At 40.2% G+C, this 14,319-nt stretch overlaps 1 protein-coding gene and 1 long non-coding RNA gene across 4 annotated transcripts in view; one reads left to right on the forward strand and one right to left on the reverse strand.

Annotated features, from left to right (window-relative positions):
• Positions 1-14,319, reverse strand: part of LRRC8B (leucine rich repeat containing 8 VRAC subunit B) — a 64,285-nt gene that overhangs the window by 32,538 nt on the left and 17,428 nt on the right. The window lies entirely within an intron of this gene.
• Positions 6,600-11,360, forward strand: LOC125098123 (uncharacterized). Its single transcript, XR_007126725.1, has 3 exons — positions 6,600-6,700; positions 7,890-8,007; positions 10,619-11,360. It is a non-coding gene; the product is annotated as an uncharacterized LOC125098123 (long non-coding RNA).

Consider the following 14,319-nt stretch of genomic DNA (forward strand, 5'->3'; position numbering starts at 1 on the left):
GTTTTTTGTTTTTTTGCTGGTAATTTTAAGAGAGGATACTTTTGGCCTTGGAATATTATCTTAAATCAAAACAAAACAAACCATGAAGTGAGTGTTATTTATACCACTTTGATTCCAAGGAAACAAAGCAGCAGGAGTCACAAGGTCACTGACACCTCCTAACATTTAAGACCCACTACAAAAGTCAAAAGGGATTTTTCCAAAAGGCCCAGGGGTCCAGGCATATATATGTAGTCCAAACACACAACTGTGCAGTGAGAAGACAACAGCGAATGTAAAAAATTCTTTTCCAAACCAACCTTGCAATAATGCACTAATAATGGACCATTTATATTCTGTCCATTGAAGAAAGAAAAGAAGAAAAGATGACACAACACCCACAACCTCCGGCTCTCCGTGCCCACAAAGTGCAGCCATGTCTATCTGCCCAGCCCAGAGAAGGCCTTCTGGAACATTCTGGTCAGCTGACATCGCTTATCTCTTCCTCTGAAGAAGGTGTGGGAAGAGTGAAGCATCCAGCAAGAGTGTGAGCAGAGAAACAGGTCAGTTTTGAAAGAGCAAGCTCTTCTGGCATCTGTGTTTCTGGTAAAAGTCCACATTCATCTTGGGGTTAAAGCAGTGCTTCACATTTGCAGCTCGACCACAGCTCCTGGTCAGAATCACTGATTTCCATTTGCTCCTCTGCTGGAGCAGAAAAATATCTGGTTTACATTTAACGTAACCACGGTGAGAGGTCTTTTTTCTGACACCATGTGGGTGCCCTCCCACGCAGTCCTGTTCTGATACTATCTCGAGTCAGCCTAAGACTCCAACAGGTTTAAGGGCTCAGTCCCACAAGACTGACCCCACTTCAGACACTGGTCCTAAGTCCTAGGACCCTGACAACCTGCTCTTCTGTTTGACTTGGTTAGCAATCCAAGGGTTCCCATAACCCCCTCCTTATGTTTGATAATTCCCTTGAATGACTCAGAGAATTTAGGAAAACACAAACCAGCAGGTTTATTATAAAAGACACAACTCAGGAACAGCCAAATGGAAGAGATGTCTAGGGCATGGTACTTGGTGGTAGTCTTGGTAGGAGAGGGGGAAGGAGGGTGGAATTCAGATTCCATGCCCAGTGTGAATATGTCAACCTCCCAAGCACCAATTGGGAAGTTCCCCAAACCCTATCATTGAGAGTGTTTATAGAAGTTTCATTACATAGGCATGGTTGATTAATGGCAATGAAAAATCTCCAGCCCTTCCCCCTTCCCCGAGGTTGGGGTTGGGGGTGGTAGATGGAAAGTTCCAACCCTCTAATCCCATGTTGGTTCCTCTGGTGACTAGCCTCCAACCTGAAGCTCTCTGTGGGTCCATCCAGAGTCACCTCATTAGCAAAAACTCAGGTATGGCTGAGAGGGGATCATTATGAGTAACCAAGGATGCCCTACTGGGAAATTTCAAGGGTTTTAACACTGTGCTGGGAACCAGGGGCAAAGACCAGATACAATATTGTACCACATACAGTGTGTAGCACAGCACTGCATAAGAACAATAACACCTGAGGGCTAATTGTCATTCGAAATTGTTGCAATTTGAAAGAGTGCAAAGCAGTTTACTTAGAAGATCAAACTCACCTCCAAGGCCCCACCAGGACAGTCATTTAAGCCACAGATTTCCAGAGTCAATGACTTACATTCTTCCTAAGGAAAGCCTTCCCTGAACATTCTGACCAAGCCCATCACAATGAACTCCTTCAGTCTTCTATCTCTCATGTTCACAGTGCTTATCACACACCTTCATGCAGTTCAATTAAAAGTTTATTTCTCTCCCACTAAACTATAAGGTCTAGGAGGTCTGATCGTGTGTCATGCTGTTATCTACCCCTCCCCGCCATGTTCTTACAGTCAGAAGCTGCTACTAAACATTAAATGAATGAATGAGAGAATTAAAATTAGACCTGTTGCCTGGAACAAAGATCACAGCAACTCCCTACAATCACATCATCGTGTCTTCAATTCTCCAAATTCCACTTGACATGCAAAGGTCCCTGAGTCATTTAGCAGATTCAAGCCCTATCAGCAAAGAAGAAAGATTCAGCTCAGCCATGGTATTAAGAATAATTTCAGGTCATCAGGGCATACTGATGTGACAGAGTAAGGTCAGGCTTCTACAAGAACCTACAAAGAATGAATAGGAATCAGGTAGAATGCTTACACTGCAAAGGTAACGGACTGTTTCTGCACACTGGCTTGGCTTTGGGCTTCAGAACTCAACAGGGCCCTGCAGCTTCATCTGGTGTCAGCAAAGCAGGGAAATCATGTTCCCTTTGGGAACTTTAGAGTTTTGATGGCTTCTTGGGAGACAAAAGTCACATTCCCCATCTGGAAGTTTAACACATGACTTCTAAATCAGGGTGGGGCTTTGTCTGGCTCAGTGACAAATTCAGCTGCCTAAGAAGCATAATCTCTGGGTTAGTGACCTAAGTTTCTCCTTTGTACCCAGCAAATGAATCTATGGTTATTTCTTAGCAACCAAACTTGAAAGGCAGAAAGATTGTGCCAAGAAAGCTAATGGTGTGTTTTTTTTTTTCCCCCTGTCCTTTTTTCTTTCCCTTACCACACACAAGAAATAATATTTTTCCATTCATATTTGACAACACCATCTGTTTTTATTGTGGAAAGCCTTACCCATTCAGGGAAGGCCACAACTTAGCTGCTGCTAACTGAAGGGATGTAGAAATAAAGAGGACCCTATGTACCACCAACTGTATCATAGCCAGAGATGGGACCCCAACAGAAAGTGTGATAGGATATTTCATGCTTTAGTGAAATGAAGCATGAATACAAGAAAGCTCAAATGGATTACAGTTGCGTTGTAGAGCAGTATACACCAAAGGCATAATAGTTACTGCATAGGAGTTATGAGTGGGCCAAGAAAGGTGCCTAAGATTTATCGAGGTGGGAGGCAAAGGGACAAGAATTAAAAATAGGGCACAAAGTATTTTATGTGGAGGTGTGGAGGTATGGAGGAACAAATAAAGAAGGTAGGAGGATGCCAAGGTGAATTTTAGGAGTTAGTGAAGAGACATATACTGATGGAGACATATACTGATGGAGATAAGTAGATTAGGGTTAAATAGTAAAGAAAGTCTCCAATGTCAGGCTAAGAACTTTTCAAGACATAATTCAGGCCTTATTCATGCATGATAGGCACCTGAGAAATGACTATTTTAGAGACACTTTATGTCAGTTTAATATCACTTTTAGAATCAACAGCCAAATATTTTTATGAGAGCAGAAAGTAATTCAGATTTGATCATATAACCAGTAGGGAACACTTGATGGCATCTGAGCAGGGGAATGATGGAAAAAGACATTTAAAGGCATATTAGGGTGTATTGGGGAAATTAACTTGAAAGCATCAGGAAGGATTCATTGTGGGGGGTTTGACAAGAAGAACAGGAAGCCTAGTTCTATATTAGGGTATATATCTGATCACCTCATAAAATAAAACATAAATGGACTGCACAACACAAATCTCAAGTAGAAAAACAGTTATGCTTAAATCAACTAAACTTTCAGGGGCACCTGGGTGGTTCAGTCAGTTGAGCAGTTGATCTTGTTCAGGTCTTGATCTCAGAGTTAGGAGTTCAAGCCCCACGTCTGGCTCCAGGCTGGGTATAGAGCCAACCTAACAAAACATTTTAACTTTCTGATTAGTGGGTCAAATGACGTACCTGGACAAAACACAATTAGATTTTGAAGGAGCAGACTTTTCCTGTTTCACTGGTGTTTTCAAAAGAGAGATGGATTTGATCAGTCGTTTTTTTGTTTGTTTGTTTGTTTGTTTGTTGCCTTTTGTTTTTTTTTTTGTTTTGTTTTTAACATTAGATGATACCGGAATACTTTGGTGAAATCAGACACTTTGGGGTAAAAACATCACTTTTAGAATTAATAGCCGAATACTTCATGCAATGCTGTCATACACAAGAAAAGTCATCTTAAAACACACACAAAATGGTGCCAGACAGACTAGGAGCCATGTGAAACACACCATAAGTAAGCCATCATCTTAAGAATATACTGGGCCCTTCTGAAAGAGTCCTTAGGCATTATGTCACTCACTATGCAATCAAGCCTCTGCTTAAAATCAAGTTACAATTACTCTAATTATGGGCCAACATTTCATTTGTTTCACAACCACAGCCTAATCAAACAGTTTTGTAGACGACTTTACCACAAGGTAACTTAATTAACTTCAGTGCCAAAGGTTTCTTTGTTTTTTTGGTTGTTGTTGTTTTTTAAGTCTTCTTTGGGCAACTGATTGGCCAGTTCAGGCGTCAGAAATCTTACTATAAAAATTACTACATGAACTAAATAAAAATCAAACCCAAATGCTTTCATCCATGACAAAACCATATTCTTCTTTCACAAATGCTTCATTTAAATATTTCCCAGCAACAACAGGCTTGTGTGGACACACCAGGAAGTGAAACCAAGTATGATCACATTGTGAAAGCCAAGTAAAATGAAAGAATGCATTGGAATTAGCTGAGGCACTGTTAAAATTTGTTTGAAAGTCCCTTCCTGTGGAAACTTCAATTTAATTAAAGCAGCAATAAGAGGAATTTAAAAGCATAAGTCTTTGTTGTTCTGCAATTTCCCCGCTATTCTATGCAGATGTCTTCTCCTGCAGCCAGGCTGGGTCATCTGATATGTGAGCACTCACCCAGCCCGCCTGGTGAGCAGAGAACACGGTTTTAAGCGGGCATTTTCCACGCCACTAAATCTACTCTGAAACAAAACAATCACAAATCCTCATGATTTGGGGTGGGGAGCACAGGAGATACAGGGGCAGGAGAAGAAAGCAAGTCACCCCTGGCTTCTAAGGTATGGAGAAAATCCCACTTCTCCTAATTGTGTTGCTGGGGCTCCTAGCATTCCCTTATCCTCCACAAATTAGGAATTCCCTGAAAAGAGGAACTGTATTCTACTGTTTGATTGGTTTTTTAACTGAGTACTGAGACTTGGTGGTACAGGCATTGGAAGAGTTATGAGTACCTAATGGTTATTCTTATAGTCTAAGGAGAGTGTAATCCAGTAAGAGTTGCCAGTTGATAGCTTTCTTTGAAGCTGGACACTAAGCTGAATCAGAAACTCCACCACTCTACCAGCCTCTCTCTTGTTCCCAGGAAATTACCAGTGGGAGAGGGGCTAGAAGATACTCTTGCAAAAATGAGCTCTTACGTGGTGATGATTCTTCTTTATTCTTATTAATTTTAAGTATGATTTGAATAAGTTTAATCTTATAATGCTGTATTCTTGGACACTTCTTAGCAATATAAATAAATAGTTTCTGGAAGTACCTATGGCTTTATCAAGTGATCAGGGACTCCCATCACTGCACAAACACATTGCAAATGTGAGTGTCAGTAGCACCCTGCAGATGAGGTAGACACACTCCTACTACTCGTGCCAAGGAAATTGAAAAGGGAGGAGAAAAAAATCCATTGGCATGTACACATGTGCACAGAAACATACTGTGTGTGCACATGGATGTGTGACAGTAGGAAAATTATATGGGTAGTGAACTCAACAAACATTTGAGAGCCTAGTCTGTGTTAGAACTGTTACTCTTAGGAAAGTGAGGCAAATCTACTGCTTGGGTATAAAAAATTTGCAGAGACAGCCTAGGAGTTGAATCTTGAGCTTGTCCATGGACCCACAAAAGAAGTCAGAAAGAAGAGGCAGGCCAATTCCCTAGATGGGCTCTTTCTTTCCAGTCACCTTGTTTTCTTCCTGTTTCTGTCTCTCCCTGTATCAAATACTACTCTTTCTTATCGTGCCTGAAACTTTACACTTTTATTCATTGGATTCTCTTGACGGAAAAATTTATTAAATGTTTGCCAAGGTGTGGGATGGATAAGACAAGAAGGAATAATGGTAAATGAAAATCATTTCATTTTTGTATTTCATCTTACATCTACCCTTAAAATACACTTAAAAGTTAGGAAGATGGGAAATATACACTAAGTGATTAGGCAACAGGAAAATACAATATCAACATGAAACAATATCAAAATATATTACAAACAGTATATAGTTGAAACAACAAGGTGACATCTGCATGATGCTTTCAAGTTTATGGAGCATTTTTCCCCCATAAATCATTTAAATTGTTTGCTCGACTTTATGATAAGGATACCAGTTCAGAGAGGAAAAAACAAGCTGCCCAAGCCACATTTTGTGAACATGAGCTTTATCCAATAACTGACACCAACCATTGTGCTCTTGCTACCATCCAAAGCTACCTTGTACAAAGGTCAACAAAGTTATGGCTGAGGGACTACAGAAAGCAGCCTGAGTGATTAGATCTGAACCTGCAGGGATAGGCAGGAACTAGATGAGAAAGAACTTCAGTTGTAGAAGAACAAGAACAGAGAGGTCTGGAGTTAAGAGCAATAGACAGCAAGTCTCACTGAGGAGAGAATGTTCAGTCAGAGGGAAATGACTTCACAAATAAGTGACTTAGTGAAGACCTTTAGGATGAAGGTTCCAGAATGAAGAGTATGGCTTGACTTGACTCACAGAAGAGAACCATGAGAGATTCTAAAACAGAATGCAAGCCATGTTTCAGGAAGACTAACCTGGGGGTGGGGAGCACAGGAGATACAGGGGCAGGAGAAGAAAGCGAGACAGAATGAAGGCAAAGGAACCAGGTAGGATCCTACTGCAGTAAATTCAATAACTGAGCAGCAAATACTTGAGCTGGGGAGTGTCAGTGAAAATGACCAGGGATGAAGGAATTTAGTAGTATTACGAGAGAAAACCTGACAAATACTGGCTGGTGGGAGAGATGGGGACAGGAAAGAGGAATCAAGCTGGGCTGATAAAAGGCTTTAATAATAACATGCTAGTTATTATTCCAACATTCACTGGAATACCAATGAGCAAGCCCATGAATTTTGCTTTCGTTCTAAATCAAGGATAATTTATTAACCTAATTAAGGTTTCAGATCTTTATAACGGGTCTGGCATAGCTAAGTTTTGACTGAATATTGGTCTCAAGAGTGAAGCCAGTTGGAAAGCTGAGGAAGTTGAGACAAAAGGACATTTAGGGTCAGGTCATAAAGAGACATGGGCACTATGTCATGGAGTCAATGAGGGGTTTTATACAAGGGGGTGACATGATCTGGTGAGTGTCAAATTTTAAGTTTAGAAATCTAGAATCTGCTGCTTTGGTGGGAGCATGGGGGATTCATTAGAAGGGGAAATATACAATGTGGGTAGAGTACCAGATCAACAGTTGAAGAGGTAAAACAAGAAAGAAGGTTTGAACTAAGATGTGCCTAGATGGGAAGAGGAGAGGGGATAAAAGGAAACACTTTTAAGCACCTTCAGGTGGGTACTAAACAGCTTATGGACATGGATTCTAGGGTTCCTCAGGTATTGCTCAGAAGGACTTGGTGGCAGACTAGATGTTCAGGACTCCCAGGGCTCAAGGGCAAGTGACCACCCTAGTCTTGGCCAAGGGTCAATTGTGAACATTTGTGGAGGAGACTGATGAGTGTGGTTTTTAAAACTCTAAGTTTGTAGTACTCTCTAGGGAGAAGCGGACACATAAATGAATTTGTTACACTGCACATTTTTGGCGCTGACTCTGGCTAATACTGGTTGAAAAGCTTGGTAACTTGGAAAAAAATATTTAAAATAAAAAACTTAAGGTAGTCTGGTCCATCTTCTATAAAAAATTCACTTATACATTCCTTTCTAAATATTTCCATTTAAAGATGAGACTAAATTTCTAGGAAGGCAATCAACTGGACTAACATATATCACCTGTATTTTGTAATACACACACACATGCACCCACCCTCTGCTTTGAATGGCTTCTACTTGTCTGTCCAGCTGGAGGTAAACAAGATTGGAAGTAATCAAAGACACCTGACAAGTAATCAAAGCCTCCTTATTGTTAAGGGCTCCATTGCCTTCCTGATCATGAACTGCCAACTCTCTCACAAAATATGTAAGTGTATATATTTCATTTTACTTCAGTGTTTAAAAAAAAAAAAAAAGCTGCTACCTCTCCCATGGTACTTCACCTTTCATTTGTGCTCTAAACTTACTGGTGGTAAAAACAGTGAATGTATTTAGTTTATCAACAGAGTTAATAGAAACACGAAGGAATTCCAGATGTGGTGTGTTTTGTACCTTTGTAACTATCAATCTTTGCTAGCTTTGATAGAGTTGAAAAATGTATCCTTGGGGAAATCTAATTCTGGAGAATATTTCCTGTTTTGCTTTTCTCTAATTTATCTCTGTTTAATGTACTATAGAATCATTTAGTCTACTGTCTAGATCTACCCACTAGGCAGTAAGCTCTGAGAACACAGGGCTTTTACCTGGAGGGTGCACTGAGGTATGTCAGCACTTAGCCAGATAGTAGGGGCTTGGTAAATTATCATGGAGTGAATCAATCATAGTCCTGTGATTCTTATACTTGAAGAATTTAACATGTGTTTTTCCTTAGCATTCATGTCTCAATCTGCAAGCTTCAACTTAATCTTGAACCATGATTTCTATTTATAGACTCTGAAGAAATTCTTTCAGGACTTATGCTGTGGTGGGACCACAGGGGGTACTGCAGGTTGTGGATGCAAAGGAGTTAACATGGGGAAAACTGCAGCCAGGTCTGAAAATGTCTCAGGTACCCCAGGTGACCCCTCTGTCCAGCTCTGTCTTACGAGGATGAGTCATGGTTTCTGTCCTACCCATGCTGCACTCACTTCTGGTTTCCTGATCTTGATTCCTGTTTCGGTCTAGGCTTCCTTTTGGTATTCTGACCCGGATTACCTGGGTTTGACATCTGTTGTTTTCATTGCTTGACACTGTGATTCCACCCCTCCACCCCCTGCCATGGTTAAACCTACAGAACAGTCTAGGTCTGTCTTTCCACATGGACCAGAGACTGCACATAAAATAATGACACAGATATTCTAGACTAGTTTCTCTTCAACGTTCTTACTGTCCTTCCCTATGCCCATTATAAAACGTAGTAATTTCCCCACCATTTGATGGGACAATCACAGTGACCACTTGTGTTCCCTCACTCACAGTAATTTTTTTTCCTGGTCAACTGGATTGAGTTAGTATGAATTATTACACAATCAAAGACAAGAAAAAGTTATTACCATAATCTAAGTTCTTATTAAGAATGAAGTGAAAAGGACTTTAAACTTAGGGGAAAAGAGATATATTCTATGTAAGCTTTGCTACACATTTTCCATTGGATGTCTAGGTATGTGCAAGGAAATACACTGTGTTTGTGTACTCTTTGTGAAATGCAGTCAGTATGTAACCTATGCTACGCTTCTAAAGCCACTGGCTTGGGTCTAATTGAATTTATAGGCCAGCAATTCTAAACACATCATGTGTATCAGCGAGGCAATGTTTAGAAAGGCTCTCGTCATCTGCACAGAAGACAATTCACTTGACAGCACTCCTTTCTTGAGCAATGACTCAAGCCAGCTAGACTGAAAATAAATCTGAAGGGTACACAGCTGTCATGTAATCTGAAGTAGCCCTCTGAGCAATAACTTGATTCATTTTCTCCTATTTGTACCACTGGTTCTGCAAACAGGATTGCAATCCAACAAATGCATTTTTCCCCCACTATGAAAAGAGAGCTTTTCAGTGTCCTAGGGAGGGTTCTCCTGGATTCCTCTGTCCTCATGGGTATGGCAAATAGCACATCATGATTTCTTGATTTTATTTCATGAGAAACAGCCATTTAAACTGAGTGATCTATGTGAATCAGTTACAAATAGGGTTCTACAATTAGAGAATAATACTTTATCAAAGGAATGTTGCCATCAAAGTTTGAGGGGCCGACGGGTACCAGACTATTGACTGGGTACAAGCAACGTATCTATTTTCATTGTAGCATTCCTTAATTCCTTAATTGTTGTTTTTGACTTTTTATTATGGAGAATGTTAAACATACATAAATGTAAAGAGAAGGGCATAAGGAGGCCAATGTGCCCACCACTCTGATATAATAATCAAAACACCCACCCTCACTGGATTACTTGAAACAAATTCTAGAGATCATAGTTTATCCTCTTTCAGAATGTTATCTCTAAAACATCCAACTGGAACACCATAATCATACCCAGTGTGCTGCTACGTATTCAACAATCAGTTCTCCACGGGGGAAGAAGAGGCCTGATTCGCAGTCTTTGCCACTTCGAATGGCCTAACTATTCCCACCACAGCCCCTTTCAAGCTACTAACATGACAGCACTAAAGGCGGGGTTGAGAAGAAATGCACAGGCACTGTGAAATGGGACTTGTGCGATGCAGATACAGGAGACATAAGTAATCTTAGGGACGTGGATAATAGCACAGTATAGTAAAATCATTAGGAAGTGATGAGTTTGAATGTCACGTTCATTTTAATATCTTATGTTTCTACAATTGTTTCATGGCTGTGTTTAACAGCTGGCTTGCAAAAGTTCCTGAAAATACAGCAGTGGGCTCTTGTCTGCTTAGCATTCCACTGAATCATATCCAAATGATTAATTCCTTAATATTACCAACTCTCCAAATGGCTGACGTCTTTCCTCTTTTCTTCTCAGTGGCAGAGAAACATTGTAAACAGGAAGGAAGAAGGAACTTTGTTTCAGAAGCTATAGTAAAACATCCGCCTTTCCAAATGGTTCAGAGACGCTGTGTACAGCTCCGTCTGCTGTTAAAATCTGTTTTCAGGAGATTAGACACTACCACACACACGTACCTTCAATTACTAGAGAATCATAGTAATGGTTTTATTTCCTTTTAACTGCCCACTATTAGGCCCACGAGAGAGGAGGGGAGAGCGAGAGAGAAAAAGGGTAGGAGAGGGACTTGGCAGAAGGGAAAATAAGTCCCTTCCAGGTAGACAAGCTTCAAGTTAATGAAGTGTTCTGCTAGCAAGATTCTCAACAAGATGTGAGACACTCCTCTGTCCCTGAGGGGTCCCACCATGGAAACTCAGGTTTGTAAAAAGCCCCTTTTAAATGTGCCTTTCAGAACTGAATATACCAGATGAGATGTAGTGGGGCAGACCCAGATTTAAGTGGGTTGTGGCCATCCTTCCATCCCTGATGAGGATGGCAGGCTGTACTTCAACTCCACCTTGACCTCATGCTAAGATTCAAGTCCAGTCAACGAAGTCTAGTGTCGATCAGTACTCATCCACACTCCACAGGGTAGAATCACAAATACCCTCTCCTACCAAATCTGATACCCAACTGCCTTCCCCACTATGCTTTTGAACAAACCCTTCATTCCAGGTAGGCCAGCCTACCCACTTTCTGTACGATTTTTGTATTTTGAACTTTTTATTAGGAATATAATTCTTTTTTTTTTTAAAGATTTTATTTGACAGAGAGAGATCACAAGTAGAGAGAGAGAGAGAGAGAGAGAGAGAGGAGGAAGCAGGCTCCCTGCCTAGCAGAGAGCCTGATGTGGGACTCGATCCCAGGACCCTGAGATCATGACCTGAGCTGAAGGCAGAGGCTTAACCCACTGAGCCACCCAGGCAGCCCCAGGAACATAATTCTTAACACATACAAAGTATCAAAAATTGTTTAAGGAAGCCCCAATGTATCCTTCACTCAGCTTCGGCAATTATCAACTCCTGTCACACCCACTCCCAGGATTATTTTGAGTCCCCATGGAGATATCATTTCATCCACAATTATATCAGTATTGCAGCCATTCTTTCCTCCACACCTCTGCTTAGACAGTTCCTCTCCCCATCCCCATCTTTCCTAATTCTATGTCATCCTGCAAGGCTCAGCTCAGGTCTAACTCCTACGTTGTTTCCACTGAACTTATCACTTCAGTGAACTTATAAGTGAACTTATCACCTTGGGACATCTCTCTTGTTGCTATTCTTTGTGTTCCTTACCTCTTAAATTGTTCGCTTACAACAATATTCTTAGGCTGGGAAGCAGGAAACCTCTCTCAGCATACATATACAGCAATAACAAATGCTTAGAAGGGAAAGAACTAAAGAATAATAAAGAGCATTAAATTTGGTCCCACAGTTTTATACAGTATATTGACATAATTCCTTTTATGAGAAATGTCTCATAGCACAGACCAGGGTATGTTGGCACAGTATGACAAGGCAGAAATAACACTGGAGGTGGAGTTAAAAGGCCTGCGTTCTTGTCCCCACCCTTCTGTTTTGTCAGTTATTTTGGGTCTGAGTGACTTATGAGTCCACCCATAAAATAGGAATTAACTGCAGCCATCTTCCCTCTTTCCCTTACAGGACTGTCAGAATTGAATGCAGTTACACATGTAAAAATCGGTTTGTAATTGATAGAGCATGTTGTTAATACATATCATTATCTGTAAATGCAGAAATGTTTGGTCATATGACTTGAAAACAAGGAAAATTACTGCTTTAGATCTTGAATGTAGGAGGGAACATTAAGTCCTTAACAGGGAAAATGGGAATGTGAGAGATCAGGTGGGATCAGGTGGGATTCAGAATCAACAAAATTAACTCTGGGAGGAATAGAAAAGCATATCTTTCCTTCTGAGACTTGAAAAACCATGGCCTTGCAGTTAAAACAAATTGGCGGAGCCCTAAAAAGAAATTGCAAAGGAAGCAAGATATGTTGTCAGCTATTTAAAAAGAATCCTGTTACATGAAATAATTAAATGGAAAGGCAAATTTCATCATCTGATTCCCTCAAAAAAAAAAAAAAAAACAAACCTGCAGAATTATCCAACAAAGTCGTTGTCATTCTAAGTTTATGCTCCTCTAGGACATTGTCAAAGCCTTTGGCCTCTCAATTTTGCAGTTTGCTTTGCCAAAAAAAATAATCATTAATATCAAACTTCCAATATTTATCATATCACACCAAATACTGCTTAAATTACAATGGAATAGAGGTTTCTCCTTCTCCCAGTAGAAAAGAGGATAGATGGTTTTTATCAAGAAAACACTGCTCTATGTACCACACTATAAGCTGCACCAGTGTCCTGGGAGAGACGTTCAGCCTAGCTTTGCCATCCATTGCAATATTAATATATTATAAGTTTCCTTGCAAGAAAATGAAAATTACTAGGGTTGGAGAAAAGGTTGATATTTTATAAAACTCTAAATAATCTTGGGGCACCTGGGTGGCTCAGTCAGTTAAGTGTCTTGCCTTCGACTCAGGTCATGATCCCAGGGTCCTGGGATTGAGCCCAGAGCTATGGGCTCCCTGCTTAGTGGGGAATTTGCTTCTCTCTCTCCCTCTCCTGTTACCCCTTCTTGTGCTCTCTCTCTCTGTCAAATAAATAAATAAAATCTTAAAAAAAAAAAAAACTCCAAAACCCCGACATAATCTTGGCCAAGGTAGAAAAAACAATTTTTCAACTTTGGACATTAATACAATTTAGCAATAGTCGGTGAAAATAACAGCTGCTAAAACCTGGTAAATCCAAATGAGATTATTAGGTTAAAATCACAGAAATACGCAGAGGATATTTCAAAATTCCCAGCACACTGACAACAAAGCACCAAAGCAGAATCTCATTAGCAAAGGAAACATTTTGTTTAGAAGTTTTTTTTTATAAGACTTCAGCATGTGTAACTTCTCTAAGGACTTCCCTAGAGAGGAAAAACACAAGAATCCAAGGGTAAACTAGAGAACAAGAATTTCCTTCCTCTCCTCCCTCTCCTTCTGCACATACCAGGTAACCCCTATGTGTCCTTACCTCTTGCTCTCCGTAAACACACACACTCACAGAGGTTTTTCAAACCATGCTTTGTTTTCCAAAAATGAGGTGATTAGAATAATCCTTCTCTCACATAGACCCATTTAAAATAAGGAAACTACCAGTTGTTGCTTCTGTTACCTTCATGAACAACAACCCCACAAAGGAATTCTAGGATTTCTAACAAACACAAAGAATTTTATAATGTCTCAACTTGCATGACTTTAGGTACTGTACCCACTATGGTCAATTTGCATGGAAGATTTTTCAAGGTCAAAAAATCTACCTATCTCCAAATATCCATTCAATATGTGAAACCATAGTTTTGGGGGGTTTGGTTTTCTTTTTTACTTGTCCATCTGCTGAATAATTCAAAATTGAATTCTGGGGAATGGGAAGATGGAAAACTTTCAGGCTAAACAATAACTCAGAGGCTTTTCTGACCTGGTGCTGGGGCAGGTCTAATTTCTCCTAATTTGTCTATAGTGTGCTTATTTGATCAATAATTATACAAGTCTAATTTGTCAGCATTAAGCAATTTGATTGTACTTTAAAAATGACCAGGAGAAAGTCCATT

This window comes from Lutra lutra, chromosome 4 (genome assembly GCF_902655055.1).
Source record: "Lutra lutra chromosome 4, mLutLut1.2, whole genome shotgun sequence".
In the NCBI taxonomy this organism is placed as follows: domain Eukaryota; kingdom Metazoa; phylum Chordata; class Mammalia; order Carnivora; family Mustelidae; genus Lutra; species Lutra lutra.